This window comes from Rhinolophus hipposideros (genome assembly GCF_964194185.1).
Source record: "Rhinolophus hipposideros genome assembly, chromosome: 9".
In the NCBI taxonomy this organism is placed as follows: domain Eukaryota; kingdom Metazoa; phylum Chordata; class Mammalia; order Chiroptera; family Rhinolophidae; genus Rhinolophus; species Rhinolophus hipposideros.
This window is the reverse complement of record NC_138055.1, coordinates 28,625,868-28,634,401: the sequence shown is the minus strand read 5'-3', so window position 1 is coordinate 28,634,401 and position 8,534 is coordinate 28,625,868. Positions and strand designations below refer to the sequence as shown.

General features: G+C 39.0%; 1 protein-coding gene across 1 annotated transcript in view; it reads left to right on the top strand.

Moving 5' to 3' along the window:
• The first annotated feature begins 8,164 nt into the window (after positions 1–8,164).
• Positions 8,165–8,534, top strand: part of GRIN2B (glutamate ionotropic receptor NMDA type subunit 2B) — a 403,139-nt gene continuing 402,769 nt past the window's right edge. The window contains exon 1 of the mRNA XM_081058567.1: positions 8,165–8,268. The gene's annotated coding sequence lies outside the window, so the exon portion shown is untranslated. The remainder of the gene's footprint in view (positions 8,269–8,534) is intronic.

Below are 8,534 nucleotides of genomic sequence, written 5' to 3'. Positions count from 1 at the left end.
TATTCATGAGGAAAAAAATCAGACAAATCCAGATTGTGAAATATTCTATAAGATAACTAGCCCAGACTCTTTAAAAATGTCAATGTCATGAAAGACAAAATAAGGTGGGGAGAGTATTCTGGATTAAAGGAGACTAAAAAGGTAGGAATACCAAATGCCTGTTAAGAGACATTTATGTGACAACTGTTAACTCTGAATATTGATTTAGGTATAATTCTGACATATGTATGTTGGAGGACTTGAGGGTAGAAAAGTGCCTATGTGGTACTCTTGTTTTTTTGTAAAAGGCAATAGTAGTATCTCCCATAGTAGGATGTCAGTAGATAATGAATGAACTAAAAAATGAAGAAGTATCAATATAAGTGTCATTTTGAGCTGTGAGGGTGAGGGCCAGTAGTTTCAATAAAAGAGCTGAAAATGGTGGCCTTTAGGGAATGGAAAATGGTGGTGGGGAGCCGAGGTGCTGATGTTGAACTACTTCACTATTTTAAATTCTTTGCTTATATAACTTTGATAAAACTAACATCTAAATTTTAAAAGAAAATAAACCTCAATTTAAAAACAAAATAAAAACTGAGTGCATGTTATGAAGACATAGCGAGGAGAGGGCAGTTGGGGCCAGACTGTGAAGGAAGTAGCAGTCCAGGAAGAGTTTGAACTGAATCACATTAGTGGGGGAGCCTGTTGAGGAATTCAAGCAAGGTATCATAATGCAGCTATTCTAGGGGTAGAGAAAATCCTTCTTTAAATACTTGCCGACTTCATCTCTTAGGTCTGCTTTGAAGTCATTCATTCATTTATTCATTCAGGCACTGCTCTGGGTGTTGGAAATGTAGCAGTGAGCAAAATGGACCATGCTGCTGCCCTCAGGGAGTTTATATTACATACCTCTCAGGGCAGTTGTGGAGATTTGAGACATGTAAGGAGTAACTACCCCTTGCCTCAGATGGGTCCCTTAGAATTCTCTCAAAGCTTGTGTGTGTGTGTGTGTGTACGCCCCAATGAAATCCAGCTTAATTCACATTGATTTCACATTTATTTTGTGGGACCACTGTCTCCACACATGATTGTCACACACCCTTGGGACTCCATGTTCTCTCAAGAGCCTGTCCAGGTCTTTCTGCCAGCTCTTACCTTTCCTCAACTTAGGCAGGAGATCCTGAAGGTACTTTATCTTGATTCTTTTTTTCTTTTATTTACCAACCCTTTATTTTTTTTCTTTTCACTACCAAATGGTTTCTTTTGTTTTTTAAAAAAATTAGTTTCAGGTATACAAAACAACATAATGATTAGACACATATATCCCTCACAAAGTGATAACCCCACCAAGTCTACTACCCATCTGACATTGTACATGGCTATTACAATACTATTGACTATATTTCCTATCCTGGGATTTCATCCCATGAATGTGTGTGTGTGTGTGTGTATATGTATGTATATGTATATATATATATGTATGTGTGTATATATGTATATGTACATATGTACATATATACACACATACTTTATCTATCTATCTATCATCTATCTATCTATCTATCTATCTATCTATCTATCTATCTATCTAATCCCATGACTGTATATGTATTTAATTATAGTTGTCTTTATTCTTTAACTGGGCTGCACATAATCTCTTGGCTGGCAATGGGAAGAGTACAGGGTGATGGGAGCAGAGGGACAATATGATGTGGACAGAAGTCACTCTGAGTAAAAACTACTCTGGAAGATAAAATGACTCTCTGAAAGGGTATGAAAATGAGGTGGTGTCTCCCTAGAGGATTATGACAGTGAGTATTCAAGGAACAAAAGGCCATATGGAAGGAGGAAGATACTAAAGAGGGAGAAGACTAGTGGGGGCACTGATACATGGCTCACAAAGAAAAACCTTAAAAAAATCTCAGAGATGGGTATGAAGTGATGAGAGGGAAGGAACTAGTGAGAGAACAGATAACAGAGTTTATCTCCATTTTGTTTTACCATTTGAATCATTATCCGACTGCCTCTGGTAATAAGATGTTTCTAAATGCTTTCAGATAGAGGAGTCTCTCATCCATATTGTCTGTAGTAAAGGAAATTAGGGTATATTTCTCAAGAAGCTTGAACAATCTGATAGTGAAACATCAGAAAAGTGCATCTTCTCTACATCATAATGGTGAGACTGGAGACAGTTTTTTTCTCCAAGAATTTAGGTGGGGGGAAAAAAAGGAAAAAAAAAACACCCCTATTCAAGTAGATAAAAATTAAGATTCTAAAGGATTTCTTAAAAAAAGAGAAAACAGCTGGGTCAGATACAGTTTTGTGGTATCTTTGCTATGTTGAAAGAGGCACCCCCCCCCGCCCTCCCAAAACAATAAGGCAGTGCCAACTCTAACCGTGCTTAATAGGGGACTATATCCATTTAGGGTATATTCTTGCAGGATTTGAGTGATGCTGGAAATAACGCCATGCTGATTCTTTCCTTTCTCTGTTTCAGAAAACACTTGCTATCACATCACATCTTATATCTCCTACTTTCTAGATTCAATCATTCTTCATTCTGAAAGCCTTATTTATTCCTCTCCTCTCTTTCTCCCATTCTGCCCTTATTGTACAATTTTGAAAAGCAAAGGGTAAATCTAGGGAAGTAGTAAAGAAATGATTCCTTGAGTACACAATGCAAATATCTAGGAGTGTATTGTTACAATGTATACAACAGGCTCAATAAGATGCAGTTTATAATGAAGGCTTTTTTCATTGTTAGAGGACAGGCAGGTCTTCAGACAAGGGGATGAAGGTTGTTTAACTATCCCTTTGAAAAAAGACTGCCCGAGTTGAATAATTAATATCATTATGATAAGAACAAAATAGAGATTCTTTTAAATGAGTAATGATGGTAGAGTCTTTGTATGCTTGTGAAAGTTATTAAAATTGAATACTCTGCCTATGTTTCCTGTACACTCCAGGAATTGCAAGGAAAAGAAGATGGATTGGATTTAGCAGAAGGCATTAATATGCATGCTGTCAACTGAGCCTTTAATGAATTATTTTTTCAAAGATATAAACATTCAAATATTTTCTCTAAAAACCAGGAAACCTGTTTTACATTAGGTAATGAGCAGAGGCAGATTGACTTTGAAGCCAATGCAACGTTAGATTCATAACCCTTCACTTGGGGCCCTTCTTAAGGCTGAGGGAGAGGCCATAATAATATGTTCAAACATTTTAGTTAAATCTGCAAAAGTAGCACATTTTAATTGCCATCATTTAAGATTGGTGTCTGTTTCCACTCTAGCTTTCTCTGTTTGATTTCCCCTCACACTGGATGTCATTGGAGTGGCAGTGAGCATTTTTGAAATGAAGCTAAGAGGAAGTTGAGTTGGGAATAATTTAATTTGGGTTTAGTGAGATATATTTATATATCTTGCAATCAGTTTCCTGTAGAGTGGAGTTATTGCCAGCTGACCCCATGAAGGGAAAGCTTCCAGGAAAACTCCACCTGCCCCTTGTGCCTTCTCACCCAGCATTGTGACACAAAAGTGTCACAGGACATGTGTTTCTGTGGGTCATCCCCTTATTCTAGTTGAAGAAAAAGCTGCCTTCAACTTACCTGAAGTTGTTGAATACTTTTATGTTTTATAATGCCTTTTTGGACTTTCAGATTTGTTCCACGAGTACATGACAACTTAGAATTTTCTTTAAAGAATCAAAACGTCATGTTTCCCATTAGAGAGCTGCTCAAACTTTGTAACATGAGTACATCAGCATTAAGTTTCTAAAATTTTTCATAGGCTAGGAAGAGAAACCTGAACATAGAGGTGTATAAAAATTTGTTTAAAGAGTTGACACAGTTTGTGCCACTTTTCCTGCAACTTGGAAAAACATTTTGGGATATTTTCATAAGACAAGTGAGACATTACAGACTGCTGCATGGGACGTATTTGAAGAGTTCCTTCTTTTATTATCTACATTTATTTATTAACCAAGATAAAATTCAGAAAATAATTAATGGAATATGAAACAAAAATGATAAAGATTAACATTGACATCAATAGAAATCAATCTGGCATTGAGAAGCAGATTGCAACCTTATTTTCATATTATACCCAAATTGTAATTCTTTAAGAAAAGAGAAATTTTGAATAGAAATATGAATAAGATGCTAGATTGTTTGATAATCCAGTTAATGAAGAGGAGTGAATCATACGAATATATTGGGAAAAGACTTAAATTTCTGGCTGGCTTGAGACAAAATACTGACATTGATGAAGATAATGTAAAACATAATACATTACAAACTGGTTAATGATTATTATCAATTCAAGGGATATTTAAGGTTAGTTACTAAGCAAGAAAACCTGAAATCCTTGAAGCCTTACTACGTACTTATATATGAAAGAATTTGATGAAGGGTTTTCCCTAATTTGACAACAATTCTAAAAAAAAAAAAATGAACATTGCACTATTACCAAGAAGACATTTTTCTAAATGATCAATAATGAAAACCAATTTCAAACTATGATAGAGAACAGACTGGATTCTATTATTTTCATACAAAATTATATTGTAAATCATAATGTGAGGAGATTCTTAAACAGTGTGAAGTAAAAAAAAAATAGAACAAGTATTACAGGAGAGTTAGGCAGTAACTGATAAAAATTTTTATTACTTAATTTAAAAATTTTTGTGGCATTTATAAGTATCAAAGAATTCTTTAGTTGTGATTTACTTTTTAACTTTAAGTATTCGCTTTCACATCAAATTTTCTACTCTTTTCCTTAAAGAGGGGCCCCAAATTGTAAGTTTCAGGCTCTGTTGTTTGGTACCAGTGTTTAATCTGAAAGATGTGTGATAAATGTGCCTTTTTTTTTTTTTTTCTGGGCAAGGCATGGGCTTTGCAATCGCTGATTGGGCTACGGACAAGGCTGCATCTCCGGGGATCCTCTTCTGTGTCAAGTGAACTAGTAGAATAACTCCACCAATGTTATCAGCGGCCTCCTCAAGAACTTCTACCTCAATAAACAAGGCTGAGAAATATAACCCAACATCTTATCTTGTTACATTGTTGCTTCTTGTGCAGCCTAAGAGTTAGGAAATGCATATTTTCAACATTGAGAAATATTTCAAATTTCATGAATCTGGCTGATTGTTCTTTATTTTCAGGTGTGAATCTGGCTGATTCTTGAAAAAGTTTTATTGAAAGATTTGTGGTCCTTGGAGGTGAAGGCTGTTTATAAGAAGTGCCGGTGAGTGATGGGAGTCTGATAAGTTAGGAGAGTAGTCTTCTCCCTTTGAATGGGTAATAGTGATGGATACCATGGAGAAAAGCTTTCACCTTCCAATCCCAAGCTGTATGGTCCTGAGAATTAACTCTTTCAGAATCAGCAAGACTTCTTGGGAAAGTAGTTTCTAATAGTCATTAAAAAACCTTAGGGGTGGCCGGTTAGCTTAGGTGGTTAGAGCGTGGTACTCTTAACAACAAGTTTGCTGGTTAGATCCCCACATGGGCCACTGTGGGCTGCACCCTCCACAACTAGATTGAACCAACTACTTGACTTGGAACTAACTGATGGATCCTGGAAAAACACAAATAAATTTTTAAAAAATTAAAACAAAACCTTAATATTTACTGAGCCTCCACAGCATGTCTGGATTTGTGCCAGTTTTGGAGGAGGTCATCTAGAAGATGTAACCACCTGTTGACCCAAGAGCTGGACCCAGACGATCAGAGACTCCTAACCCCTTCCCTGTCCTTGGAATTTACATTCTGCCCAGTGTTCCTGCACTAGGAGCAGTTCAAAGGATGCAGTCTTGAGACTGTCTGGACTGATAGTCTGAACTATCAGTATATGCCACTGAACCCTGTTAAGGCCTCTATGTAAACGCTTAAGATTCTGGCGGGAGATCTAGTAAACTTGGCAGTGCCCAAGACAAGACTCGTATGTAAGTTCCCTTGCTTATTAAAACTGTCACCTACCAGTTTGGAGTGGTCTTCCTTTTTTGTTTGCTCTCTACTTTCCCTTCATGTATGGGGGCCAATTTCAAATTTCACCCTGGGAACTTCAGAGGTTAAGAACCAACAGCCAGGTGCTGGGAATATACAGATAACCTAGCGGGTCTATCTATATAATATCTATCTAGATATATGTATATATCTTATATACATAAGAATATGATTTGAAGTTTAACCTTATGAAATTGCCTTTTTATTGTAGGCCAATAATGGTTATTTCATATGACTGGCAATTTCGTATGATTGAACACCAGTAATTTCATATGATTCAACATAAATAGCTTATAGAGTACTATTTTCCTTTTGGGCCAATTCTTCATAATGCAGGTATGTGCAGCATCTCTGCTGCCTGGATCATACATGCCAGTAGCATCACCCAGTCATTTGATAACTGATTACGCAAATTACTTTATACATTTCCAAATGCAGGGGGCGGCAGTCAGGGGGATGGTGAAGAAGTGTGTTACCCCATTTAAAAATCCATGAAATTGTCAGAGAAATCAGCTCAGGCTTGGATGAAAAATATCCTCAAGGAACTGGGACTTCAGCTAGAAACTAAAGGAGAAGGTGGACTTAATTAGGCAGAGGGTTCTGAGAGTTCCTTTCCTCTACACTTGCAAAAATGAATAGGCTGGAACCGAATTGCTGGGTCCAAGAAGAAAAGAAAAGAAAACAGAAAAGAATGTTCCAATTTGGGTGAAGGAAATTGGGGATAGAAAGGGGAATGTGAACTATGAGGTAAAAAACAAACAAACAAAATAAATAGATTAAACGTCAACCCTTGAGTGAGCTTGGATTTTATTCTGAAGGTAATGGGCATTCCTGGAAGACTCTGGAAAGAGTGTTTCGGGAAACACTGGGCCCTTGCTCACTGCATGTTGCACTTCTCCTGGAATTCATGTTCTAACAACTGGAAACCTGCACATAGAGAGGCTTGGGTTGGCTGTTACGTAACAAGGGGCCCAGCAAGTCTGGGGTGGTTCTGCTGGTCTCCACAGAGGTGGGCCATCAGCCCTACCCCATCTTAGCAAAAGAGCAATACCATTACTGAGATAGAATCATTTGTACGTGAACACCATATTTGTGTTTTTCTGGAATGCTTATGTGTTTATGTATGTCTTAAAAATCTTTGGTTGAAGTATAAGATTAACAAAAACTAGAAAACATGAAAGAATTCGTTCGGAGGTGTTGTGACTGCTGTCTGGTCTGTAGGACTGCAGTACACATCTGATGTATCCTGTATAGACCAAATTACCCAGCCACTGGGTGAAACCACTTCACACAGGATTGTTACCTGTGTGTTTAGATGGCTGCTTCTCAGGAATGTTGGTGAGAAGCGCAGGACATAACCCATATGAAAGTGCTCCACCACTGTAATATTCTGGAAGAGACAATGGATCAGCAATAACAACGATGCAAGCACAATGATATTAATATCAGAAATAAATAATACTACAGGTGGCAAGTGCTAAGGGCTATTAAAATAGAAAAGAGCTAAGAGGGAGAAAAATGAATAGATGTTAGCGGTTTACAAGAGAGTCAGGTTGTAAATAAATGTCATGAAATCTAGTTGCATTTGGGGGTTATTCACCTGTGTCACCATCTTCTCTCTTCAAGGTCTTTAAATAACAGGATCTACTTTAATAAAAACTTCTAAGCTCCTCAAGCCTTCACTAGCAGTCAGCAAAGCACACATATAATCTGCACTATACAATGTAGCCTTTAATTACGCTTGCCTTGCTTTGTTTCCCATTGTTTTACACATTAGCCTCATGTGCTTAAAATAGATCTTAAGCTCCTTGAAGGCAAGAAGCCGGCTTTAGAACTGCGTCCAGCACACGGGATGCACGTCGAAGCAAAGGCTGATTTATGGAACATCAAGCAAGAGTCTTAAATTTTAAACTTCAGCTCTGCCTTTGAGATGCTCTCCGCAGCCTCCCCACCTCCGGCAGCCCCCGGAGGGCACGGTCTGGTCCCCCACCCCTCCCCTTAGCAGCTCTTCCCCATTGCTGCTCCCCATTGAGGCCAGCAGGAGGCGCCACGGCCTCGGGTTAAACCTTTCCCCCCTTTTCTACCCCACTTCCCCCAGCACATGACGTGGGAAGCTTCCTCCGCCAGAGTCTTAGCAATAGGAGTGAGGGGGTGAAGGGGCTTGGGGGGTGGGTTGGGGTGGGGGGCTGTGGAGAACGAAGATGCGCGCGCACACACACACCCTGGAAGGAGAAATCTTCCCTGGCTTTGTAGGTGTCTACTCACACCAGAGCAGTGTGTGAGAGGTAGGTAGGTAGGGGTGTGTGCGTGTGTGTGTGTGAGAGAGAGAGAGAGAGAGATTGAGAGACGTTTTGAATGTGAGACCCAAATCCAGACCAGCTAACCTGTGATCTCGCGCCCTCCCCGCGTACCCGGTGATTAATACCCATTTTTCTTATCCCCCCTCGCCTCCCCTCCCTCCCTCTCCGGCTGCCGTGCGGTGGACTTGCACAGCCTGTCCCCGCCCGCATCCCCTCCCCCGGCTCTGATCATCACCAACTGGGATCTCGGC